Here is a 25,612-nt window from a genome sequence, read left to right as displayed (position 1 = left end):
TGGATCTCCTTCACTTGACAGGGGGGTGCCCGAGCAGCGACCCTCCCCAGCTCTAGCCCAACTCCTACTTACCTGCCAGGTGAGATACTATGATCATGAAGATGCTTCTCCCAGGGCAAGGCTCACCCATTGCACTCTGGGTGTGCTGCCCCTGCGATTTCCCCAAATGTGGGAAACTTGACTGCATAATTTGTGTTTCCCCTGGTCGGCTCTCATATAATTCAGATCTCTTTGTCTCAGGTCTCTCTCCAGCCTAGTTTGCTGTCTGTTTCCACTTCTTTTTTCTTGAGCCCCTCCCTTCTATACCCTTGTGCACTATCCTGACTTCTCCCGTCTGCTTACTTTGTGCCTTCCAACGCACAATACAAACTACAGGTAGTGCTGCAGGGCCCACACCCTTTTACTTGCTTTACAGAGCAGCTCTGGAGCTGTTACAGTGCCCAGCTGCTGCAAGAAATCAGCTTGAATGCTTCAGGGGCTGGGGCATAGCCAACATGAGCCCCACACCGAAGGAGGGTGGAGGTGTTTAATGCGAACTAGGGGTCATCCAAGCGCCGCAAAAGGCCGCCATGCCCTGCACACCCCTTTATTCTTTTCATATGCAGACGAGGGTTGAAGCCAACTTTGACCCACTGCTTGGATGACATCACCATATTCAAATCCATCTGCTGCAGGCCTTCCCCCAGGAATGCTTGCACTAGTTGTTGCATTTGGTTTGTTGTTTGGGGGTGCTTCAGTATTAGGCAGCCTTCTGCCCTCCCATGTTCATCTGAAAATATGTGTTCTCCCTGCAGTTGTTGTCCCCAGATGAGAGTTCCCTTGTGCTGCCTCAGTTGAATCTCCTTTACTTGACAGAGATGTGCCTGAGCAGCGGCCCTCCCCAGCCCTATCCCAAATCATACTTATTTTGCATAGGAGATACCATGGTCATGAAGATTGTTCTCCCAGGGTTAGGTTCATTCATTGCATTCTGGGTATGCTGACCCCTGTGATTTCCCCAAATGTGGGAAACTCAACTGCATTATTTGTGGTAGTGGGGGACTGTGTTTGTGCTTTCCTCTGGTCAGCTCTGGTAAAAGTCAGATTTCTTTGTCTCAGATCTTCCTCTAGCCTTGTTCTTCTTTCGAGAGTTCCCTTGTGCTGCCTCAGTTGGATCTCCTTCACTTGACAGGGGGGTGCCCGAGCAGCGACCCTCCCCAGCTCTAGCCCAACTCCTACTTACCTGCCAGGTGAGATACTATGATCATGAAGATGCTTCTCCCAGGGCAAGGCTCACCCATTGCACTCTGGCTGTGCTGCCCCTGCGATTTCCCCAAATGTGGGAAACTTGACTGCATAATTTGTGTTTCCCCTGGTCGGCTCTCATATAATTCAGATCTCTTTGTCTCAGGTCTCTCTCCAGCCTAGTTTGCTGTCTGTTTCCACTTCTTTTTTCTTGAGCCCCTCCCTTCTATACCCTTGTGCACTATCCTGACTTCTCCCATCTGCTTACTTTGTGCCTTCCAACGCACAATGCAAACTACAGGTAGTGCTGCAGGGCCCACACCCTTTTACTTGCTTTACAGAGCAGCTCTGGAGCTGTTACAGTGCCCAGCTGCTGCAAGAAATCAGCTTGAATGCTTCAGGGGCTGGGGCATAGCCAACATGAGCCCCACACCGAAGGAGGGTGGAGGTGTTTAATGCGAACTAGGGGTCATCCAAGCGCCGCAAAAGGCCGCCATGCCCTGCACACCCCTTTTTTCTTTTCATATGCAGACGAGGGTTGAAGCCAACTTTGACCCACTGCTTGGATGACATCACCATATGCAAATCCATCTGCTGCAGGCCTTCCCCCAGGAATGCTTGCACTAGTAGTTGCATTTGGTTCGTTGTTTGGGGGTGCTTCAGTTTTAGGCAGCCTTCTGCCCTCCCATGTTCATCTGAAAATATGTGTTCTCCCTGCAGTTGTTGTCCCCAGATGAGAGTTCCCTTGTGCTGCCTCAGTTGAATCTCCTTTACTTGACAGAGATGTGCCTGAGCAGCGGCCCTCCCCAGCCCTATCCCAAATCATACTTATTTTGCATAGGAGATACCTTGGTCATGAAGATTGTTCTCCCAGGGTGAGGTTCATTCATTGCATTCTGGGTATGCTGACCCCTGTGATTTCCCCAAATGTGGGAAACTCGACTGCATTATTTGTGGTAGTGGGGGACTGTGTTTGTGCTTTCCTCTGGTCAGCTCTGGTAAAAGTCAGATTTCTTTGTCTCAGATCTTCCTCTAGCCTTGTTCTTCTTTCGAGAGTTCCCTTGTGCTGCCTCAGTTGGATCTCCTTCACTTGACAGGGGGTGCCCAAGCAGCAATCCTCCACAGCTCTAGCCCAACTCCTACTTACCTGCCAGGTGAGATACTATGATCTTCACTGTTAGGGCAATCAGGATGTGGAATTCCCTGCCAGGGAAGGTGGTAATGGCGGACTCTGTAATTGGATTTAAAAAAGGAATGGATACATTTCTGAATGAAAAAGCTATCCAAGGTTATAATACTTAAAATATCAACATGGTTAATCCGGGGGTAACATGAGTTGTAGTAGTTAACTAGTCATAAAACATTATTCAGCAAGTATGTAGAATCATCACAACTTAAAACAGGTTGAACACGATGGGCAATTTGCCTCTTTTCAACCTCAAAAACTATATTACTATATGTTACTATATTACTATGTTACTGTAGTATACAGAACACCACAATGTAATGAGCAGTGATAGTGAGCACTGATGAGGATACTAGAACTGACACTGAGCAGCAAGATGCAGCACTGGACTATTAGTAATGTACTGTAGTATGCTGAGCACCACAATGCAGCACAAGACAATGAGCAGTGATACTGAGCACTGATGAGGATACTACTGAGAACTGACACTGAGCAGGAGAGACACACTACTAGTATTACTGAGCAGCAATAAGTAACCACTGATACTGAGCACTGATATTGAGATTTCCACTGAGAGAACATAGCCACGTCCTCTCCGCTCCCTCTTCAATGCACGAGTAAAAATGGCGGCAACGCGCAGCTCTTTATATGAAATCCGAATCTCGCGAGAATCCGACAGCGGGATGATGACATTTTCCCTTGTTCAGGTTTTCCGAGTCAGGCGGGAACAACCGAGCCTGCCTCGGACCAGTGTAAACCACGTGGAGTTCGTGGGGAATTCGGTTCTCGGAGAACCGAACCCGCTCCTCTCTACCTTATACCCTATCAATTTTTTTATTTTCAATCTAAGCCCCTGCAGTTTTCTGTAAGCATCTGCTTCGCTATGATGATCAACAAGTCACAAGGGCAAACACTCAGGGCTTGAGGCGTAGATCTTAGGACCAGCTGCTACAAGCATGGCAGAGGTGTCACTATCACTGGTGACACCCAGAGAGGTGGCGAAGGAGATTGTAATGCAGTGCGCGCAGATAAGCAGCGCAATGGTAAAAAGGAGGCATGGTTTCATAGGTAGGGGCGTGGCCTGGTGGCCTGAATCTACATTTTGTTGCTCCGGGTGTCCCGGGGGTTGGGGGCTGCACCCGGGGACTAGTGTGTGAGCGGTGCTGGCTCCTGCACAGTGACAGGACATGGCCACCCAGCATGACGCCTCCCTTCTTGACCAATCTGTAATTGCAGTCGCACTGCAGTTCAGCGTGATCATAAAAAATGGTGTAGCCTCCTGCTGGTGCAGACTGTATGTGCGCGCAGGAAGCCGCCACCATTTTTGTGATCACAGCGGCTGAATGTAATGTCATACAGCCGCTGTGACCACGCCCCCTGTGTCTCCTCCGTTGCAGACCCCATTTTGAAGCCTTGCCCCCGCACCGCTCCATCCCTGACTTGGAAATGGAGTGTTGCTGACCCCCCTCTCCCCCCCTGCCCCGATTGACAGGCAGAGGCGATCGCATTCTCTGCGGGGTGCCGCAGAAAATGCAGGCACATGCGTATGCTCTTAGCAATTTTTGCAGTTGGATCGCTTACTGTGATTGCAATCCAACCTGAATCAGGCCCTATTACCTATCACAATGCGCTGCGGGCAGTACAAAATTGGTTTAATATGGGAGAAAAAACCCCAGACCTGTGCTCCTTAACTGTACCTGGTGGCTCGTGGAGCGGCTGCCCAGTAATCAGTGTCCACGCCAGTGCGCACACGGTCCACCCCCTACGGCCACGCTCCCCTTCATCAGCGGCCTCGTGATCCGGAAGGGCGGTGCGTGTGTGACTGACCTTAGGAAGAAACCGGAGCCTCCGCTGCAGTGACCCAGCAACCAGGGCACGGGAGTATACAGCGCCGCTGGGAGTGATGAAGCTGCAGTAAAGATGTCTATTAGACCTAGCCTGCTGCAGCCCTTGTAGATTCTCATAAAAAAAGTTCTTATTTTCTTGTCAAAATTAATAGCTAAGAATAGGCTGCCTGAGGCAGGCCCCTGTTAAGTGGCCTGCTACTGAAGGCACCAACTACAAACTGAGCTCCCTGTTCATGGAAGCGGGGTTATAGAGGAGAATGCGCTGAGCATCTTGGGAACAGTCAAAAGCTTTGAGCCGGTTGGTGCCTCAGATCAAGATCCTACTCTACACCCCAATGTGAATCCTTGTGGAGTCCAGTGTACCCCACAGAAGAAATTAATGTGTCACACCCATTGGCAGCAACCTTAGAATAGCTGCTGACGGGCACAATTGAGAAAGGAAGGGGGGGGACATTTGAATCCAGCACATAGATGCAATTCAAATATGTAATTTGAACCTTCCTATTTTAAAATATAATGGATGAACTTCACCCTGTGATAACAATCTTCATGATATAGAGATCTCATATGCAAAATAAGTATGAGTTGGGATAGGGCTGGGGAGGGTGGCTGCTCGGGCAAGCCCCTCCCCCGTCAAGTTAAGGAGATTCAACTGAGGAAGCACAAGGGAACTCTCGTCTGGGGACAACAACTGCAGGGAGACCACATTTTTTCAGATGAACATGGGAGGGCGGAAGGCTGCCTAATACTGAAGCACCATCAAATATCAAACCATATGCAATAACTAGTACAAGCATTCCTGGGGGAAGGTCTGCAGGAGACAAATTTGCATACGGTGATGTCATCCAAGCAGTGGGCCAAAGTTGGCTGGAACCCTCATCTGCATATGAAAAGAGAAAAGGGTTATGCAGGGCATGGCGGCCTTTTGCGGCGCTTGGATGACCCCTAGTTCGCATTAAACACCTCCACCTTCCTTCGGTGTGGGGCTCATGTTGGCTATGCCCCAGCCCCTGAAGCATTCAAGCTGATTTCTTGCAGCAGCTGGGCACTGTAACAGCTCCAGAGCTGCTCTGTAAGGCAAATAAAAGGGTGTGGGCCCTGCAGCACTACCTGTAGTTCGCATTGTGCGTTGGAAGGCACAAAGTAAGCAGACGGGAGAAGTCAGGATAGTGCGCAAGGGCATAGAAGGGAGCGGCTCAAGAAAAGAGAAGTGGAAACAGACAGCAAACTAGGCTGGAGAGAGACCTGAGACAAAGAGATCTGAATTATACGAGAGCCGACCAGGGGAAACACAAATTATGCAGTCAAGTTTCCCATATTTGGGGAAATCGCAGGGGCAGCACACCCAGAGTGCAATGGTTGAGCCTTGCCCTGGGAGAAGCACCTTCAAGATCATAGTATCTCACCTGGCAGGTAAGTAGGAGTTGGGCTAGAGCTGGGGAGGGTCGCTGCTCGGGCACCCCCCTGTCAAGTGAAGGAGATCCAACTGAGGCAGCACAATGGAACTCTCGAAAGAAGAACAAGGCTAGAGGAAGATCTGAGACAAAGAAATCTGACTTTTACCAGAGCTGACCAGCGGAAAACACAAACACAGTCCCCAACTACCACAAATAATGCAGGCGAGTTTCCCACATTTGGGTAAATCACAGGGGTCAGCATACCCAGAATGCAATGAATGAACCTCACCCTGGGTGAACAATTTTCATGACCATGGTGTCTCCTATGCAAAATAAGTATGATTTGGGATAGGGCTGGGGAGGGCCGCTGCTCAGGCACATCTCTGTCAAGTAAAGGAGATTCAACTGAGGCAGCACAAGGGAACTCTCATATGGGGACAACAACTGCAGGGAGAACACATATTTTCAGATGAACATGGGAGGGCAGAAGGCTGCCTAATACTGAAGCACCCCCAAACAACAAACCAAATGCAACAACTAGTGCAAGCATTCCTGGGGGAAGGCCTGCAGCAGATGGATTTGCATATGGTGATGTTATCCAAGCAGTGGGTCAAAGTTGGCTTCAACCCTCATCTGCATATGAAAAGAGAAAAGGGGCGTGCAGGGCATGGCGGCCTTTTGCGGTGCTTGGATGACCCCTAGATCGCATTAAACACCCCCACCCTCCTTTGGTGTGGGGCTCATGTTGGCCATGCCCCATCCCATGAAGCATTCAAGCTGATTTCTTGCAGCAGCTGGGCACTGTAACAGCTCCAGAGCTGCTCTGTAAGGCAAGTAAAAGGGTGTGGGCCCTGCAGCACTACCTGTAGTTTGCATTGTGCATTGGAAGGCACAAAGTAAGCAGACGGGAGGAGAAGTCAGGATAGTGCACAAGGGTATAGAAGGGAGGGGCTCAAGAAAAAAGAAGTGGAAACAGAGAGCAAACTAGGCTGGAGAGAGACCTGAGACAAAGAGATCTGAATTATACGAGAGCCGACCAGAGGAAACACAAATTATGCAGTCAAGTGTCCCACATTTGGGGAAAACGTAGGAGCAGCACACCCAGTGTGCAATGGGTGAGCCTTGCCCTGGGAGAAGCACCTTCCTGATTATAGTATCTCACCTGGGTGTGCTGCCCCTGCGATTTCCCCAAATGTGGGAAACTTGACTGCATAATTTGTGTTTCCCCTGGTCGGCTCTCATATAATTCAGATCTCTTTGTCTCAGGTCTCTCTCCAGCCTAGTTTGCTGTCTGTTTCCACTTCTTTTTTCTTGAGCCCCTCCCTTCTATACCCTTGTGGACTATCCTGACTTCTCCTCCTGTCTGCTTACTTTGTGCCTTCCAATGCACAATGCAAACTACAGGTAGTGCTGCAGGGCCCACATCCTTTTACTTGCCTTACAGAGCAGCTCTGGAGCTGTTACAGTGCCAAGCTGCTGCAAGAAATCAGCTTGAATGCTTCAGGGGCTGGGGCATGGCCAACATGAGCCCCACACCGAAGGAGGGTGGGGGTGTTTAATGCGAACTAAGGGTCATCCAAGCGCCGCAAAAGGCCGCCATGCCCTGCATACCCCTTTTCTCTTTTCATATGCAGATGAGGGTTCCAGCCAACTTTGGCCCACTGCTTGGATGACATCACTATATGCATATCCGTCTTCTGCAGACCTTCCCCCAGGAATGCTTGTACTAGTTGTTGCATTTGGTTTGTTGTTTGGGGGTGCTTCAGTATTAGGCAGCCTTCTGCCCTCCCATGTTCATCTGAAAATATGTGTTCTCACTGCAGTTGTTGTCCCCAGATGAGAGTTCCCTTGTGCTGCCTCAGTTGAATCTCCTTTACTCTAAAACTTGTAAAACTTAGCAAAAGTGTTTACTAAATAGCTGCTCGGCAAAGTTGCAATGCCGAGACTCCCCGACCAGCTGCCCAGGATGAACCCACCTTTCTAGTAGAATGGGTCTTCACCTAATTCAGTAACGGCAATCCTGCCGTGGAATGAGCATGCTGAATCTTACCACAGATCCAGCGCATAATTGTCTACATGGAAGCAGGACACCCAATCCTGTTGGGAGCATACAGGACAAACAGAGCCTCTGTTTTCCTAATCTGAACCGTTCTGGTGACATAAATTTTCAAAGTTCTGACCACAGCCAGAGACTTTGACTCAACGAAGGTGTCAGTGGCCAAAGGCACCATGTGGAAAGATGAACCACCTTCGGCAGAAATAGTTGACGTGTCCTCAATTCTGCTCTATCTTCATGAAATATCAAATAAAGGCTCTTGTGATACTGCATGGTTTGTACTGTTTTCCATGTGCTCCCAGATCTTTCAAGCAAGAAGCATGGTCAAGAAAGTTCTGTTTGAAAAGAAACAACATTTACTGTCATTGTTATAGAATTTGGGAGAAAAAACAAGAAGAAATCTGCACTGTTGACGCACTGGACAGAATGAATGAATCATAAAATATAACCTTTATTAAGTATGTATTAAAATTGGATAAATATTAATATTATTATCCCAAACTGCAGTGAAACATAAAGGTTAAAATCACAGAACTAACATACATGTGCATAAGAAGAATAAAGAGATGTGAAAAAAAGGTTTAAAAAGCGTGTCCGTGTGTGATTATTTTTGAAGGCACAACCCTGGCGGGGTTGTTTATATAGATATATATGTTGCTAATAATCACTTTCTAGCGTAATGTTATTAAATAGCTGTTAGTATCTATGTCGTCAGGTACCACTGGGTCGTATCCTATATACTCCTGTGGGAAACTTGACTGCATAATTTGTGTTTCCCCTGGTCGGCTCTCGTATAATTCAGATCTCTTTGTCTCAGGTCTCTCTCCAGCCTAGTTTGCTGTCTGTTTCCACTTCTCTTTTCTTGAGCCGCTGCCTTCTATGCCCTTGTGCACTCTCCAGACTTCTCCTGTCTGCTTACTTTGTGCCTTCCAACGCACAATGCAAACTACAGGTAGTGCTGCAGGGCCCACACCCTTTTACTTGCCTTACAGAGCTGCTCTGGAGCTGTTACAGTGCCCAGCTGCAGCAAGAAATCAGCTTGAATGCTTCAGGGGCTGGGGCATAGCCAACATGAGCCCCACACCGACGGAGGGTGGAGGTGTTTAATGCAAACTAGGGGTCAGCCAAGCGCCGCAAAAGGCCGCCATGCCCTGCATGCCCCTTTTCTCTTTTCATATGCAGACGAGGGTTGAAGCCAACTTTGACCCACTGCTTGGATGACATCACCATATGCAAATCCATCTGCGGCAGGCCTTCCCCCAGGAATGCTTGCACTAGTTGTTGCATTTGGTTTGTTGTTTGGGGGTGCTTCAGTATTAGGCAGCCTTCTGCCCTCCCATGTTCATCTGAAAATATGTGTTCTCCCTGCAGTTGTTGTCCCCAGATGAGAGTTCCCTTGTGCTGCCTCAGTTGAATCTCCTTTACTTGACAGAGATGTGCCTGAGCAGCGGCCCTCCCCAGCCCTATCCCAAATCATACTTATTTTGCATAGGAGATACCATGGTCATGAAGATTGTTCTCCCAGGGTTAGGTTCATTCATTGCGTTCTGGGTATGCTGACCTCTGTGATTTCCCCAAATGTGGGAAACTCAACTGCATTATTTGTGGTAGTGGGGGACTGTGTTTGTGCTTTCCTCTGGTCAGCTCTGGTAAAAGTCAGATTTCTTTGTCTCAGATCTTCCTCTAGCCTTGTTCTTCTTTCAAGAGTTCCCTTGTGCTGCCTCAGTTGGATCTCCTTCACTTGACAGGGGGGTGCCCGAGCAGCGACTCTCCCCAGCTCTAGCCCAACTCCTACTTACCTGCCAGGTGAGATACTATGATCATGAAGTTGCTTCTCCCAGGGCAAGGCTCACCCATTGCACTCTGGGTGTGCTGCCCCTGCGATTTCCCCAAATATGGGAAACTTGATTGCATAATTTGTGTTTCCCCTAGTCGGCTCTCATATAATTCAGATCTCTTTGTCTCAGGTCTCTCTCCAGCCTAGTTTGCTGTCTGTTTCCACTTCTTTTTTCTTGAGCCCCTCCCTTCTATACCCTTGTGCACTATCCTGACTTCTCCTCCTGTCTGCTTACTTTGTGCCTTCCGATGCACAATGCAAACTACAGGTAGTGCTGCAGGGCCCACACCCTTTTACTTGCCTTACAGAGCAGCTCTGGAGCTGTTACAGTGCCAAGCTGCTGCAAGAAATCAGCTTGAATGCTTCAGGGGCTGGGGCATGGCCAACATGAGCCCCACACCGAAGTAGGGTGGGGGTGTTTAATGCGAACTAAGGGTCATCCAAGCGCCGCAAAAGGCCGCCATGCCCTGCATACCCCTTTTCTCTTTTCATATGCAGATGAGGGTTCCAGCCAACTTTGGCCCACTGCTTGGATGACATCACTGTATGCAAATCCGTCTTCTGCAGACCTTCCCCCAGGAATGCTTGTACTAGTTGTTGCATTTGGTTTGTTGTTTGGGGGTGCTTCAGTATTAGGCAGCCTTCTGCCCTCCCATGTTCATCTGAAAATATGTGTTCTCCCGGCAGTTGTTGTCCCCAGATGAGAGTTCCCTTGTGCTGCCTCAGTTGAATCTCCTTTACTTGACAGAGATGTGCCTGAGCAGCGGCCCTCCCCAGCCCTATCCCAAATCATACTTATTTTGCATAGGAGATACCATGGTCATAAAGATTGTTCTCCCAGGGTGAGGTTCATTCATTGCATTCTGGGTATGCTGACCCCTGTGATTTCCCCAAATGTGGGAAACTCAACTGCATTATTTGTGGTAGTGGGGGACTGTGTTTGTGTTTTCCTCTGGTCAGCTCTGGTAAAAGTCAGATTTCTTTGTCTCAGATCTTCCTCTAGCCTTGTTCTTCTTTCGAGAGTTCCATTGTGCTGCCTCAGTTTGATCTCCTTCACTTGACAGGGGGGTACCCGAGCAGCGACCCTCCCCAGCTCTAGCCCAACTCCTACATAACTGCCAGGTGAGATACTATGATCATGAAGGTGCTTCTCCCAGGGCAAGGCTCACCCATTGCACTCTGGGTGTGCTGCTCCTGCGATTTCCCCAAATGTGGGAAACTTGACTGCATAATTTGCGTTTCCCCTGGTCGGCTCTCATATAATTCAGATCTCTTTGTCTCAGGTCTCTCTCCAGCCTAGTTTGCTGTCTGTTTCCACTTCTCTTTTCTTGAGCCGCTGCCTTCTATGCCCTTGTGCACTCTCCTGACTTCTCCTGTCTGCTTACTTTGTGCCTTCCAACGCACAATGCAAACTACAGGTAGTGCTGCAGGGCCCACACCCTTTTACTTGCCTTTCAGAGCAGCTCTGGAGCTGTTACAGTGCCCAGCTGCTGCAAGAAATCAGCTTGAATGCTTCAGGGGCTGGGGCATAGCCAACATGAGCCCCACACCGACGGAGGGTGGAGGTGTTTAATGCGAACTAAGGGTCATCCAAGCGCCGCAAAAGGCCGCCATGCCCTGCATACCCCTTTTCTCTTTTCATATGCAGATGAGGGTTCCAGCCAACTTTGGCCCACTGCTTGGATGACATCACCGTATGCAAATACGTCTTCTGCAGACCTTCCCCCAGGAATGCTTGTACTAGTTGTTGCATTTGGTTTGTTGTTTGGGGTGCTTCAGTATTAGGCAGCCTTCTGCTCTCCCATGTTCATCTGAAAATATGTGTTCTCCCTGCAGTTGTTGTCCCCAGATGAGAGTTCTCTTGTGCTGCCTCAGTTGAATCTCCTTTACTTGACAGAGATGTGCCTGAGCAGCGGCCATCCCCAGCCCTATCCCAAATCATACTTATTTTGCATAGGAGATACCATGGTCATGAAGATTGTTCTTCCAGGGTGAGGTTCATTCATTGCATTCTGGGTATGCTGACCCCTGTGATTTCCCCAAATGTGGGAAACTCGACTGCATTATTTGTGGTAGTGGGGGACTGTGTTTGTGCTTTCCTCTGGTCAGCTCTGGTAAAAGTCAGATTTCTTTGTCTCAGATCTTCCTCTAGCCTTGTTCTTTTTTTGAGAGTTTCCTTGTGCTGCCTCAGTTGGATTTCCTTCACTTGACAGGGGGGTGCCCGAGCAGCGACCCTCCCCAGCTCTAGCCCAACTCCTACTTACCTGCCAGGTGAGATACTATGATCAGGAAGGTGCTTCTCCCAGGGCAAGGCTCACCCATTGCACTCTGGGTGTGCTGCTCCTACGATTTCCCCAAATGTGGGACACTTGACTACATAATTTGTGTTTCCTCTGGTCGGCTACTCGTATAATTCAGATCTCTTTGTCTCAGGTCTCTCTCCAGCCTAGTTTGCTGTCTGTTTCCACTTCTCTTTTCTTGAGCCCCTGCCCTTGCCCTTGTGCACTCTCCTGACTTCTCCTGTCTGCTTACTTTGTGCCTTCCAACGCACAATGCAAACTACAGGTAGTGCTGCAGGGCCAACACCCTTTTACTTGCCTTACAGAGCAGCTCTGGAGCTGTTACAGTGCCCAGCTGCTGCAAGAAATCAGCTTGAATGCTTCAGGGGCTGGGGCATAGCCAACATGAGCCCCACACCGACTGAGGGTGGAGGTGTTTAATGCGAACTAAGGGTCATCCAAGCACCGCAAAAGGCCGCCATGCCCTGCATACCCCTTTTCTCTTTTCATATGCAGATGAGGGTTCCAGCCAACTTTGGCCCACTGCTTGGATGACATCACCGTATGCAAATCCGTCTTCTGCAGACCTTTTCCCAGGAATGCTTGTACTAGTTGTTGCATTTGGTTTGTTGTTTGGGGGTGCTTCAGTATTAGGCAGCCTTCTGCTCTCCCATGTTCATCTGAAAATATGTGTTCTCCCTGCAGTTGTTGTCCCCAGATGAGAGTTCCCTTGTGCTGCCTCAGTTGAATCTCCTTTACTTGACAGAGATGTGCCTGAGCAGCGGCCCTCCCCAGCCCTATCCCAAATCATACTTATTTTGCATAGGAGATACCATTGTCATGAAGATTGTTCTCCCAGGGTGAGGTTCATTCATTGCATTCTGGGTATGCTGACCCCTGTCATTTCCACAAATGTGGGAAACTCGACTGCATTATTTGTGGTAGTGGGGGACTGTGTTTGTGCTTTCCTCTGGTCAGCTCTGGTAAAAGTCAGATTTCTTTGTCTCAGATCTTCCTCTAGCCTTGTTCTTTTTTCGAGAGTTTCCTTGTGCTGCCTCAGTTGGATCTCCTTCACTTGACAGGGGGGTGCCCGAACAGCGACCCTCCCCAGCTCTAGCCCAACTCCTACTTACCTGCCAGGTGAGATACTATGATCAGGAAGGTGCTTCTCCCAGGGCAAGGCTCACCCAATGCACTCTGGTTGTGCTGCTCCTACGATTTCCCCAAATGTGGGACACTTGATTACATAATTTGTGTTTCCTCTGGTCGGCTCTCGTATAATTCAGATCTCTTTGTCTCAGGTCTCTCTCCAGCCTAGTTTGCTGTCTGTTTCCACTTCTCTTTTCTTGAGCCGCTCCCTTCTATGCCCTTGTGCACTATCCTGACTTCTCCCGTCTGCTTACTTTGTGCCTTCCAACGCACAATGCAAACTACAGGTAGTGCTGCAGGGCCCACACCCTTTTACTTGCTTTACAGAGCAGCTCTGGAGCTGTTACAGTGCCCAGCTGCTGCAAGAAATCAGCTTGAATGCTTCAGGGGCTGGGGCATAGCCAACATGAGCCCCACACCGAAGGAAGGTGGAGGTGTTTAATGCAAACTAGGGGTCATCCAAGCGCCGCAAAAGGCCGCCATGCCCTGCACACCCCTTTTTTATTTTCATATGCAGACGAGGGTTGAAGCCAACTTTGACCCACTGCTTGGATGACATCACCATATGCAAATCCATCTGCTGCAGGCCTTCCCCAGGAATGCTTGCACTAGTAGTTGCATTTGGTTTGTTGTTTGGGGGTGCTTCAGTGTTAGGCAGCCTTCTGCCCTCCCATGTTCATCTGAAAATATGTGTTCTCCCTGCAGTTGTTGTCCCCAGATGAGAGTTCCCTTGTGTTGCCTCAGTTGAATCTCCTTTACTTGACAGAGATGTGCCTGAGCAGCGGCCCTCCCTAGCCCTATCCCAAATCATACTTATTTTGCATAGGAGATACCATGGTCATGAAGATTGTTCTCCCAGGGTGAGGTTCATTCATTGCACTCTGGGTATGCTGACCCCTGTGATTTCCCCAAATGTGGGAAACTCGACTGCATTATTTGTGGTAGTGGGGGACTGCGTTTGTGCTTTCCTCTGGTCAGCTCTGGTAAAAGTCAGATTTCTTTGTCTCAGATCTTCCTCTAGCCTTGTTCTTCTTTCGAGAGTTCCCTTGTGCTGCCTCAGTTGGATCTCCTTCACTTGACAGGGGGTGCCCGAGCAGCAATCCTCCACAGCTCTAGCCCAACTCCTACTTACCTGCCAGGTGAGATACTATGATGTTCACTGTTAGGGCAATCAGGATGTGGAATTCCCTGCCAGGGAAGGTGGTAATGGCGGACTCTGTAATTGGATTTAAAAAAGGAATGGATACATTTCTGAATGAAAAAGCTATCCAAGGTTATAATACTTAAAATATCAACATGGTTAATCCGGGGGTAACATGAGTTATAGTAGCTAACTAGTCATAAAACATTATTCAGCAAGTATGTAGAATCATCACAACTTAAAACAGGTTGAACACGATGGGCAATTTGCCTCTATTCAACCTCAAAAACTATGTTACTATATGTTACTATATTACTATGTTACTGTAGTATACAGAACACCACAATGTAATGAGCAGTGATAGTGAGCACTGATGAGGATACTAGAACTGACACTGAGCAGCAAGATGCAGCACTGGACTATTAGTAATGTACTGTAGTATGCTGAGCACCACAATGCAGCACAAGACAATGAGCAGTGATACTGAGCACTGATGAGGATACTACTGAGAACTGACACTGAGCAGGAGAGACACACTACTAGTATTACTGAGCAGCAATAAGTAACCACTGATACTGAGCACTGATATTGAGATTTCCACTGAGAGAACATAGCCACGTCCTCTCCGCTCTCTCTTCAATGCACGAGTAAAAATGGCGGCAACGCGCAGCTCTTTATATGGAATCCGAATCTCGAGAGAATCCGACAGCGGGATGATGACATTTTCCCTTGTTCAGGTTTTCCGAGTCAGGCGGGAACAACCGAGCCTGCCTCGGACCAGTGTAAACCACATGGAGTTCGTCGGGAATTCGGTTCTCGGAGAACCGAACCCGCTCTTCTCTACCTTATACCCATCAATTTTTTTATTTTCAATCTAAGCCCCTGCAGTTTTCTGTAAGCATCTGCTTCGCTATGATGATCAACAAGTCACAAGGGCAAACACTCAGGGCTTGAGGCGTAGATCTTAGGACCAGCTGCTACAAGCATGGCAGAGGTGTCACTATCACTGGTGACACCCAGAGAGGTGGCGAAGGAGATTGTAATGCAGTGCGCGCAGATAAGCAGCGCAATGGTAAAAAGGAGGCATGGTTTCATAGGTAGGGGCGTGGCCTGGTGGCCTGAATCTACATTTTGTTGCTCCGGGTGTCCCGGGGGTTGGGGGCTGCACCCGGGGACTAGTGTGTGTGCGGTGCTGGCTCCTGCACAGTGACAGGGCATGGCCACCCAGCATGACGCCTCCATTCTTGACCATGCTGTAATTGCAGTCGCACTGCAGTTCAGCGTGATCATAAAAAATGGTGTAGCCTCCTGCTGGTGCAAACTGTATGTGCGCGCAGGAAGCCGCCACCATTTTTGTGATCACAGCGGCTGAATGTGATGTCATACAGCCGCTGTGACCACGCCCCCTGTGTCTCCTCCGTTGCAGACCCCATTTTGAAGCCTTGCCCCCGCACCGCTCCATCCCTGACTTGGAAATGGAGTGTTGCTGACCCCCCTCTCCCTTCCCCCGCCCCGATTGACAGGCAGAGGCGATCGCATTCTCTGCGGGGTGCCGCAGAAAATGCAGGCACATGCGTATGCTGTTAGCAATTTTTGCAGTTGGATCGCTTATTGTGATTGCATTCCAACCTGTATCAGGCCCTATTACCTATCACAATGCGCTGCGGGCAGTACAAAATTGGGTTAATATAGGAGTAAAACTCCCAGACCTGTGCTCCTTAACTGTACCTGGTGGCTAGTGGAGCGGCTGCCCAGTAATCAGTGTCCACGCCAGTGCGCACACGGTCCACCCCCTACGGCCACGCTCCCCTTCATCAGCGGCCTCGTGATCCGGAAGGGCGGTGTGTGTGTGACTGACCTTAGGAAGAAACTGGAGCCTCCGCTGCAGTGACCCAGCAACCAGGGCACGGGAGTATACAGCGCCGCTGGGAGTGATGAAGCTGCAGTAAAGATGTCTATTAGACCTAGCCTGCTGCAGCCCTTGTAGATTCTCATAAAACAAGTTCTTCTTTTCTTGTCAAAATTAATAGCTAAGAATAGGCTGCCTGAGGCAGGCCCCTGTTAAGTGGCCTGCTACTGAAGGCACCAACTACAAACTGAGCTCCCTGTTCATGGAAGCGGGGTTATAGAGGAGGATGCGCTGAGCATCTTGGGAACAGTCAAAAGCTTTGAGCCGGTTGGTGCCTCAGATCAAGATCCTACTCTACACCCCAATGTGAATCCTTGTGGAGTCCAGTGTACCCCACAGAAGAAATTAATGTGTCACACCCATTGGCAGCAACCTTAGAATAGCTGCTGACGGGCACAATTGAGAAAGGAAGGGGGGGGGGGGACATTTGAATCCAGCACATAGATGCAATTCAAATATGTAATTTGTACCTTCCTATTTTAAAATATAATGGATGAACCTCACCCTGTGAGAACAATCTTCATGATCAAGAGATCTCATATGCAAAATAAGTATGAGTTGGGATAGGGCTGGGGAGGGTGGCTGCTCGGGCAGCCCCTCCCCCGTCAAGTTAAGGAGATTCAACTGAGGACGCACAAGGGAACTCTCGTCTGGGGACAACAACTGCAGGGAGACCACATCTGTTCAGATGAACATGGGAGGGTGGAAGGCTGCCTAATATTGAAGCACCATCAAATATCAAACCATATGCAACAACTAGTACAAGCATTCCTGGGGGAAGGTCTGCAGAAGACGGATTTGCATACGGTGATGTCATCCAAGATGTGGGCCAAAGTTGGCTGGAACCCTCATCTGCATATGAAAAGAGAAAAGGGGCATGCAGGGCATGGCGGCCTTTTGCGGTGCTTGGATGACCCCTAGTTCGCATTAAACACCCCCACCCTCCTTTGGTGTGGGGCTCATGTTGGCCATGCCCCATCCCCTGAAGCATTCAAGCTGATTTCTTGCAGCAGCTGGGCACTGTAACAGCTCCAGAGCTGTTCTGTAAGGCAAGTAAAAGGGTGTGGGCCCTGCAGCACCACCTGTAGTTCGCATTGTGCGTTGGAAGGCACAAAGTAAGCAGACGGGAGGAGAAGTCAGGATAGTGCGCAAGGGCATCCTTTTCTCTTAGTCCGTAGAGGATGCTGGGGTCACATTAAGAACCATGGGGTATAGACGGGATCCGCAAGAGACATGGGCACTTTAAGACTTTCAAAGGGTGTGAACTGGCTCCTCCCTCTATGCCCCTCCTCCAGACTCCAGTTATAGGAACTGTGCCCAGGGAGACGGACATTTCGAGGAAAGGATTTATTGTTAAAGTAAGGTGAGCATCTTACCAGCTCACACCTTAAGCATGCCGCAGAACGTGGCATTCAACAGAACACAAGCCAACGGCATGAACAATTGCAGCAAAAAGCTGACCAGAACCATAACATAACATGTGTATAACCACAAGTAATAACTGCAGACACAGTATGGACTGGGACGGGTGCCCAGCATCCTCTACGGACTAAGAGAAAAGGATTTACCGGTAGGTATTAAAATCCTATTTTCTCATACGACCTAGAGGATGCTGGGGTCACATTAAGAACCATGGGGTTATACCAAAGCTCTTGAACGGGTGGGAGAGTGCGTACGACTCTGCAGCACCGAATGACCCAACTTGAGGTTATCATCAGCCAAGGTATCAAACTTGTAAAACTTAGCAAAAGTGTTTACTAAATAGCTGCTCGGCAAAGTTGCAATGCCGAGACTCCCCGACCAGCTGCCCAGGATGAACCCACCTTTCTAGTAGAATGGGTCTTCACCTAATTCAGTAACGGCAATCCTGCCATGGAATGAGCATGCTGAATCTTACCACAGATCCAGCGCATAATGGTCTACATGGAAGCAGGACACCCAATCCTGTTGGGAGCATACAGGACAAACAGAGCCTCTGTTTTCCTAATCTGAACCGTTCTGGTGACATAAATTTTCAAAGTTCTGACCACAGCCAGAGACTTTGACTCAACGAAGGTGTCAGTGGCCAAAGGCACCATGTGGAAAGATGAACCACCTTCGGCAGAAATTGTGGACAGAATGAATGAATCATAAAATATAACCTTTATTAAGTATGTATTAAAATTGGATAAATATTAATATTATTATCCCAAACTGCAGTGAAACATAAAGGTTAAAATCACAGAACTAACATACATGTGCATAAGAAGAATAAAGAGATGTGAAAAAAAGGTTTAAAAAGCGTGTCCGTGTGTGATTATTTTTGAAGGCACAACCCTGGCGGGGTTGTTTATATAGATATATATGTTGCTAATAATCACTTTCTAGCGTAATGTTATTAAATAGCTGTTAGTATCTATGTCGTCAGGTACCACTGGGTCGTATCCTATATACTCCCTTCACTCAATAGGGGTTACCTCCCGGGAAGCCATCCCCATTGGCGAATTTGTGGGGGTGATTGAGTATAACCGGTAAGCTAACCTCCAATTTGTGGGGTGCTTAGGTAGATGGGGATCACTTATTTCTCTGTGTCCCCTAAGACTATATTCCTAAATTCAATACCACAGGGGGATAGCTTTCTATATCGGATAAGGAATCACTTGATAGGGAAATCTCTATGCATCATGGAAAGATCATATTTATTAATATCCAAACTAAAAAAATGATGAATAGCTTTAATTTAGCTGTTTAGATATAGTTAATTGGCGAGATATACCAACAGGTGCGGTTGCCTTAAGGAATATGGCAATTCCAATATAAATAGCAGCCCTCCTTCATATAATCAGCCAGATCTTATTAAATCTGGTCCAGATATAGCCGTTCAGATATACTTAATTGACAACATATATCAATCGGTGGGGTTGCCTTAAGGAATATAGCAATTCCAATTCTCATATAAATAGCAACCTTCCTTCATATATTCAGCCAGATCTTATTTAATCTGATCTAGGCGTAGGCAATAATGCTTTCCTTAGAGGTATAGCCACCTCAATTCTTATTAGGAAGCAAAGTGTCTGTCATAATGGTTTATCCAATTCATCTAAGAAATAATATATTCCATGTGTCAGAGATTCATTACTCTCTATTTACACTGTTAAAGAGTTAATTCTTATTATGTTACAGTGTAATGAAATTATCATATAGGGAGATGTGGCAATTCCATGTGCTATATATATAATAACCCTTAGTGGTCCAGATTCCACAATGAGGAATTTTCTTATAAACCGCTGAAACACACAGCTGTTTGACTGACTTCCAAATATATCTATCTCACTTTGTAACAGTCTTATGATAGAGAAACTGTTACATATTCGGTCACTTAGTTATCTAAAGGTAAACAGACTCAGTGTGAGGGTAATATAATATATCAAATGCGCTGTCAATAATCGTGGTAACTGGTGTAATAATGTGGTATATTGAGTATGCTAGTAAGGCATATAACTGCTCTCCAGCCTTTAAGTGTTACCAATCAATTTGTTACACTGTAAAGGATTTATGGTGTCCTGTTAGGACATGCAGCTGCTAGGCTGACTCAAAGATTTATCCATTTGTAACAATTATGTAACAGTTATATACATGTTACTGGTATTACAGCAGTCCCATGTGTCTAGATTCCACAATAGGAGATTTTCTTTGTCTTATAAACTGCTGGAACACACAGCTGCTAGACTGACTTCAAATATATATATTACTTTGTAACAGTCTTATAGTAAAGAGACTGTTACACACTGTCATTTAGTTATCTCAAGGTTAGCAGATTCTGTGTGAGGATAGTGTTCTGTTAGAACATGCAGCTGCTAGGCTGACTCATAGAAAATGTATCCATTTGTAACAAATGACACATACAGCATTAAATTAATATCTATAGCAGCCCATGTGACATCTCTACTCTTATCATAATTGTCTGGTTATTGCCAATCTGGACAGCAGGAGTGATATATATTCACTAGTCCCAATATCCCATCATATAAATATACCCACACTGATATACTTTCTTATCAAGAGTTATTAGTAGCTATCTGTATGCACTTTAGACATTGTATCTGCTAAGTGACATCATATCTAGTGTATTCCTTTCTTATAGCTCAGCTTCTATTCCCTATTAGTGGAGACTAACAGCTAACATCATAATCATATATTTTTGTTTTATAACATTTCACATGAGTCAAATACACGCGGACACGCCGTGCCCTACACGTGTGTTTCACTGCATCTATGGCAACTTACATTAAAGCTAACAAGAAAGCACACTCGTTCTGTCTTTAAACTGATAAAAGAAACCCCAATAATATGGGGCATGCAAAAATTGAGATAAAACTCAGTTTTGCTCCTCTCCACGGAAATCTTTAATAAAAGGCGAAATATTTGTTAGTTCTGAAGAGAAACCAGAGCATGACCAAGATTCCACCTGTCGCCTGAGTGCCATGCCAGCAGTTCTCATTGAGCTCAAAGTGAGCACCCAATTTGAAAGAAAGATAGCAGATTTCTCACCAGGCTTCCCCTAGCTATAAACATGGTTTGTACTCTTTTCCATGTGTTCCCAGATCTTTCAAGCAATTAGTATAGTCAAGAAAGTTCTGTTTGAAAAGAAACAAACATTTACTGTCATTTCTATGCAAATGAGCTTACATTAAAGCACACTCGTTCTATCTTTAAACAGATAAAATAAAACCCCAATAAGATGGGGAATGCAAAATTTGAGATAAAACTCAGTTTTGCTCCTCTCCACGGAAATCTTTAGTAAAAGGCGAAAGATTTGTTCGTTCTGAAGAGAAACCAGAGCATGACCAAGATTCCACCTGTCGCCTGAGTGCCATGCCAGCAGTCCTCATTCAGCTCAAAGTGAGCACCCAATTTGAAAGAAAGAAAGCAGATTTCTCACCAGGCTTCCCCTTGCTATAAGCATGATTTGTACTCTTTTCCATGTGCTCCCAGATCTTTCAAGCAAGTAGCATGGTCAAGAAAGTTCTGTTTGAAAAGAAACAGACATTTACTGTCATTGTTATACAAATAAACTTACATTAAAGCCAACAAGAAAGCACACTCATTCTGTCCTTAAACTGATAAAAGAAACCCCAATAATATGGGGCATGCAAAAATTGAGATAAAACTCAGTTTTGCTCCTCTCCACGGAAATCTTTAATAAATGGCGAAAGATTTGTTCATTCTGAAGAGAAACCAGAGCATGACCAAGATTCCACCTGTCGCCTGAGTGCCATGCCAGCAGTCCTCATTCAGATCAAAGTGAGCGCCCAATTTGAAAGAAAGCAGATTTCTCACCTGGCTTCTCCTTGCTATAAGCATGGTTTGTACTGTATTCCATGTGCTCCCAGATCTTTCAAGCAAGTAGCATGGTCAAGAAAGTTCTGTTTGAAAAGAAACAAACATTTACTGTAATTTCTATGCAAATGAGCTTTCATTAAAGCACACTCATTCTATCTTTAAACCGATAAAAGAAAATCCAAAAAGATGGGGCATGCAAAAATTGAGGTAAAACTCAGTTTTGCTCCTCTCCACGGAAATCTTTAGTAAAAGGCGAAAGATTTGTTCGTTCTGAAGAGAAACCAGAGCATGACCAAGATTTTCATCTGAAAATATGTGTTCTCCCTGCAGTTGTTGTCCCCAGATGAGAGTTCCCTTGTGCTGCCTCAGTTGAATCTCCTTTACTTGACAGAGATGTGCCTGAGCAGCGGCCCTCCCCAGCCCTATCCCAAATCATACTTATTTTGCATAGGAGATACCATGGTCATGAAGATTGTTCTCCCAGGGTGAGGTTCATTCATTGCATTCTGGGTATGCTGACCCCTGTGATTTCCCCAATGTGGGAAACTCGACTGCATTATTTGTGGTAGTGGGGGACTGTGTTTGTGCTTTCCTCTGGTCAGCTCTGGTAAAAGTCAGATTTCTTTGTCTCAGATCTTCCTCTAGCCTTGTTCTTCTTTCGAGAGTTCCCTTGTGCTGCCTCAGTTGGATCTCCTTCACTTGACAGGGGGTGCCCGAGCAGCAATCCTCCACAGCTCTAGCCCAACTCCTACTTACCTGCCAGGTGAGATACTATGATCTTCACTGTTAGGGCAATCAGGATGTGGAATTCCCTGCCAGGGAAGGTGGTAATGGCGGACTCTGTAATTGGATTTAAAAAAGGAATGGATACATTTCTGAATGAAAAAGCTATCTAAGGTTATAATACTTAAAATATCAACATGGTTAATCCGGGGGTAACATGAGTTATAGTAGCTAACTAGTCATAAAACATTATTCAGCAAGTATGTAGAATCATCACAACTTAAAACAGGTTGAACACGATGGGCAATTTGCCTCTATTCAACCTCAAAAACTATGTTACTATATGTTACTATATTACTATGTTACTGTAGTATACAGAAAACCAAAATGCAATGAACAGTGATAGTGAGCACTGATGAGGATACTAGAACTGACACTGAGCAGCAAGATGCAGCACTGGACTATTAGTAATGTACTGTAGTATGCTGAGCACCACAATGCAGCACAAGACAATGAGCAGTGATACTGAGCACTGATGAGGATACTACTGAGAACTGACACTGAGCAGGAGAGACACACTACTAGTATTACTGAGCAGCAATAAGTAACCACTGATACTGAGCACTGATATTGAGATTTCCACTGAGAGAACATAGCCACGTCCATTCCGCTCTCTCTTCAATGCACGAGTAAAAATGGCGGCAACGCGCAGCTCTTTATATGGAATCCGAATCTCGCGAGAATCCGACAGCGGGATGATGACATTTTCCCTTGTTCAGGTTTTGCGAGTCAGGCGGGAACAACCGAGCCTGCCTCGGACCAGTGTAAACAACGTGGAGTTCGTGGGGAATTCGGTTCTCGGAGAACCGAACCCGCTCCTCTCTACCTTATACCAATCAATTTTTTTATTTTCAATCTAAGCCCCTGCAGTTTTCTGTAAGCATCTGCTTCGCTATGATGATCAACAAGTCACAAGGGCAAACACTCAGGGCTTGAGGCGTAGATCTTAGGACCAGCTGCTACAAGCATGGCAGAGGTGTCACTATCACTGGTGACACCCAGAGAGGTGGCGAGGGAGATTGTAATGCAGTGCGCGCAGATAAGCAGCGCAATGGTAAAAAGGAGGCATGGTTTCATAGGTAGGGGCGTGGCCTGGTGGCCTGAATCTACATTTTGTTGCTCCGGGTGTCCCGGGGGTTGGGGGCTGCACCCGGGGACTAGTGTGTGAGCGGTGCTGGCTCCTGCACAGTGAAAGGGCATGGCCACCCAGCATGACGCCTCCCTTCTTGACCATGCTGTAATTGCAGTCGCACTGCAGTTCAGCATGATCATAAACAATGGTGTAGCCTCCTGCTGGTGCAGACTGTATGTGCGCGCAGGAAGCCGCCACCATTTTTGTGATCACAGCGGCTGAATGTGATGTCATACAGCCGCTGTGACCACGCCCCCTGTGTCTACTCAGTTGCAGACCCCATTTTGAAGCCTTGCCCCCGCACCGCTCCATCCCTGACTTGGAAATGGAGTGTTGCTGACCCACCTATCCCCCCCCCGCCCCGATTGACAGGCAGAGGCGATCGCATTCTCTGCGGGGTGCCGCAGAAAATGCAGGCACATGCGTATGCTCTTAGCAATTTTTGCAGTTGGATCGCTTATTGTGATTGCAATCCAACCTGAATCAGGCCCTATTACCTATCACAATGCGCTGCGGGCAGTACAAAATTGGGTTAATATAGGAGAAAAACCCCCAGACCTGTGCTCCTTAACTGTACCTGGTGGCTAGTGGAGCGGCTGCCCAGTAATCAGTGTCCACGCCAGTGCGCACACGGTCCACCCCCTACGGCCACGCTCCCCTTCATCAGCGGCCTCGTGATCCGGAAGGGTGGTGTGTGTGTGACTGACCTTAGGATGAAACCGGACCCTCCGCTGCAGTGACCCAGCAACCAGGGCACGGGAGTATACAGCGCCGCTGGGAGTGATGAAGCTGCAGTAAAGATGTCTATTAGACCTAGCCTGCTGCAGCCCTTGTAGATTCTCATAAAACAAGTTCTTCTTTTCTTGTCAAAATTTATAGCTAAGAATAGGCTGCCTGAGGCAGGCCCCTGTTAAGTGGCCTGCTACTGAAGGCACCAACTACAAACTGAGCTCCCTGTTCATGGAAGCGGGGTTATAGAGGAGAATGCACTGAGCATCTTGGGAACAGTCAAAAGCTTTGAGCCGGTTGGTGCCTCAGATCAAGATCCTACTCTACACCCCAATGTGAATCCTTGTGGAGTCCAGTGTACCCCACAGAAGAAATTAATGTGTCACACCCATTGGCAGCAACCTTAGAATAGCTGCTGACGGGCACAATTGAGAAAGGAAGGGGGGGGGGGGGGGACATTTGAATCCAGCACATAAATGCAATTCAAATATGTAATTTGTACCTTCCTATTTTAAAATATAATGGATGAACCTCACCCTGTGAGAACAATCTTCATGATCAAGAGATCACATATGCAAAATAAGTATGAGTTGGGATAGGGCTGGGGAGGGTGGCTGCTCGGGCAGCCCCTCCCCCGTCAAGTTAAGGAGATTCAACTGAGGAAGCACAAGATAACTCTCGTCTGGGGACAACAACTGCAGGGAGACCACATCTTTTCAGATGAACATGGGAGGGCGGAAGGCTGCCTAATACTGAAGCACCATCAAATATCAAACCATATGCAACATCTAGTACAAGCCTTCCTGGGGGAAGGTCTGCAGCAGACGGATTTGCATACAGTGATGTTATTCAAGCAGTGGGCCAAAGTTGGCTGGAACCCTCATCTGCATATGAAAAGAGAAAAGGGGCGTGCAGGGCATGGCGGCCTTTTGCAGTGCTTGGATGACCCCTAGTTCTCATTAAACACCCCCACCCTCCTTTGGTGTGGGGCTCATGTTGGCCATGCCCCATCCCCTGAAGCATTCAAGCTGATTTCTTGCAGCAGCTGGGCACTGTAACAGCTCCAGAGCTGTTCTGTAAGGCAAGTAAAAGGGTGTGGGCCCTGCAGCACCACCTGTAGTTTGCATTGTGCGTTGGAAGGCACAAAGTAAGCAGACGGGAGGAGAAGTCAGGATAGTGCGCAAGGGCATCCTTTTCTCTTAGTCCGTAGAGGATGCTGGGGTCACATTAAGAACCATGGGGTATAGACGGGATCCGCAAGAGACATGGGCACTTTAAGACTATCAAAGGGTGTGAACTGGCTCCTCCCTCTATGCCCCTCCTCCAGACTCCAGTTATAGGAACTGTGCCCATGGAGACGGACATTTCGAGGAAAGGATTTATTGTTAAACTAAGGTGAGCATCTTACCAGCTCACACCTTAAGCATGCCGCAGAACGTGGCATTCAACAGAACACAAGCCAACGGCATGAATAATTGCAGCAAAAAGCTGACCAGAACCATAACACAACATGTGTATAACCACAAGTAATAACTGCAGACACAGTATGGACTGGGACGGGTGCCCAGCATCCTCTACAGACTAAGAGAAAAGGATTTACCGGTAGGTATTAAAATCCTAT

The 25,612-nt window shown here is 47.4% G+C and overlaps 16 non-coding genes and 4 pseudogenes across 16 annotated transcripts; 14 read left to right on the top strand and 6 right to left on the bottom strand.

Annotated features, from left to right (window-relative positions):
- The first annotated feature begins 64 nt into the window (after nucleotides 1–64).
- Nucleotides 65–206, top strand: LOC135007524 (U1 spliceosomal RNA; annotated as a pseudogene).
- Nucleotides 207–898: 692 nt separating this feature from the next.
- On the top strand, nucleotides 899–1,062 carry LOC135007542 (U1 spliceosomal RNA). The gene has a single exon (XR_010207484.1). It is a non-coding gene; the product is annotated as a U1 spliceosomal RNA (small nuclear RNA).
- Nucleotides 1,063–1,214: 152 nt separating this feature from the next.
- On the top strand, nucleotides 1,215–1,356 carry LOC135007529 (U1 spliceosomal RNA; annotated as a pseudogene).
- Nucleotides 1,357–2,048: 692 nt separating this feature from the next.
- LOC135007512 (U1 spliceosomal RNA) lies at nucleotides 2,049–2,212 on the top strand. Its single transcript, XR_010207461.1, has one exon. It is a non-coding gene; the product is annotated as a U1 spliceosomal RNA (small nuclear RNA).
- Nucleotides 2,213–5,515: 3,303 nt separating this feature from the next.
- Nucleotides 5,516–5,678, bottom strand: LOC135007530 (U1 spliceosomal RNA). The gene has a single exon (XR_010207476.1). It is a non-coding gene; the product is annotated as a U1 spliceosomal RNA (small nuclear RNA).
- A 152-nt stretch (nucleotides 5,679–5,830) lies between these two features.
- Nucleotides 5,831–5,994, bottom strand: LOC135007521 (U1 spliceosomal RNA). Its single transcript, XR_010207469.1, has one exon. It is a non-coding gene; the product is annotated as a U1 spliceosomal RNA (small nuclear RNA).
- A 3,191-nt stretch (nucleotides 5,995–9,185) lies between these two features.
- Nucleotides 9,186–9,349, top strand: LOC135007514 (U1 spliceosomal RNA). Its single transcript, XR_010207463.1, has one exon. It is a non-coding gene; the product is annotated as a U1 spliceosomal RNA (small nuclear RNA).
- Nucleotides 9,350–9,501: 152 nt separating this feature from the next.
- LOC135007532 (U1 spliceosomal RNA) lies at nucleotides 9,502–9,636 on the top strand (annotated as a pseudogene).
- A 702-nt stretch (nucleotides 9,637–10,338) lies between these two features.
- Nucleotides 10,339–10,502, top strand: LOC135007510 (U1 spliceosomal RNA). The gene has a single exon (XR_010207459.1). It is a non-coding gene; the product is annotated as a U1 spliceosomal RNA (small nuclear RNA).
- A 152-nt stretch (nucleotides 10,503–10,654) lies between these two features.
- LOC135007533 (U1 spliceosomal RNA) lies at nucleotides 10,655–10,789 on the top strand (annotated as a pseudogene).
- A 698-nt stretch (nucleotides 10,790–11,487) lies between these two features.
- Nucleotides 11,488–11,651, top strand: LOC135007511 (U1 spliceosomal RNA). Its single transcript, XR_010207460.1, has one exon. It is a non-coding gene; the product is annotated as a U1 spliceosomal RNA (small nuclear RNA).
- Nucleotides 11,652–11,803: 152 nt separating this feature from the next.
- On the top strand, nucleotides 11,804–11,967 carry LOC135007526 (U1 spliceosomal RNA). Its single transcript, XR_010207473.1, has one exon. It is a non-coding gene; the product is annotated as a U1 spliceosomal RNA (small nuclear RNA).
- Nucleotides 11,968–12,635: 668 nt separating this feature from the next.
- LOC135007517 (U1 spliceosomal RNA) lies at nucleotides 12,636–12,799 on the top strand. Its single transcript, XR_010207466.1, has one exon. It is a non-coding gene; the product is annotated as a U1 spliceosomal RNA (small nuclear RNA).
- Nucleotides 12,800–12,951: 152 nt separating this feature from the next.
- Nucleotides 12,952–13,114, top strand: LOC135007534 (U1 spliceosomal RNA). The gene has a single exon (XR_010207478.1). It is a non-coding gene; the product is annotated as a U1 spliceosomal RNA (small nuclear RNA).
- A 670-nt stretch (nucleotides 13,115–13,784) lies between these two features.
- LOC135007508 (U1 spliceosomal RNA) lies at nucleotides 13,785–13,948 on the top strand. Its single transcript, XR_010207457.1, has one exon. It is a non-coding gene; the product is annotated as a U1 spliceosomal RNA (small nuclear RNA).
- A 6,394-nt stretch (nucleotides 13,949–20,342) lies between these two features.
- LOC135007554 (U5 spliceosomal RNA) lies at nucleotides 20,343–20,458 on the bottom strand. Its single transcript, XR_010207496.1, has one exon. It is a non-coding gene; the product is annotated as a U5 spliceosomal RNA (small nuclear RNA).
- A 275-nt stretch (nucleotides 20,459–20,733) lies between these two features.
- Nucleotides 20,734–20,849, bottom strand: LOC135007539 (U5 spliceosomal RNA). Its single transcript, XR_010207481.1, has one exon. It is a non-coding gene; the product is annotated as a U5 spliceosomal RNA (small nuclear RNA).
- A 286-nt stretch (nucleotides 20,850–21,135) lies between these two features.
- Nucleotides 21,136–21,251, bottom strand: LOC135007552 (U5 spliceosomal RNA). Its single transcript, XR_010207494.1, has one exon. It is a non-coding gene; the product is annotated as a U5 spliceosomal RNA (small nuclear RNA).
- A 270-nt stretch (nucleotides 21,252–21,521) lies between these two features.
- Nucleotides 21,522–21,637, bottom strand: LOC135007548 (U5 spliceosomal RNA). Its single transcript, XR_010207490.1, has one exon. It is a non-coding gene; the product is annotated as a U5 spliceosomal RNA (small nuclear RNA).
- A 144-nt stretch (nucleotides 21,638–21,781) lies between these two features.
- LOC135007509 (U1 spliceosomal RNA) lies at nucleotides 21,782–21,944 on the top strand. The gene has a single exon (XR_010207458.1). It is a non-coding gene; the product is annotated as a U1 spliceosomal RNA (small nuclear RNA).
- The last annotated feature ends 3,668 nt before the right edge of the window (nucleotides 21,945–25,612 follow it).

The sequence above is a fragment of the Pseudophryne corroboree genome, unplaced genomic scaffold (genome assembly GCF_028390025.1).
Source record: "Pseudophryne corroboree isolate aPseCor3 unplaced genomic scaffold, aPseCor3.hap2 scaffold_2185, whole genome shotgun sequence".
Lineage (NCBI taxonomy): Eukaryota > Metazoa > Chordata > Amphibia > Anura > Myobatrachidae > Pseudophryne > Pseudophryne corroboree.
The sequence above is the reverse complement of the archived record's forward strand: the minus strand, read 5'-3'. Positions and strand labels throughout refer to the sequence as shown.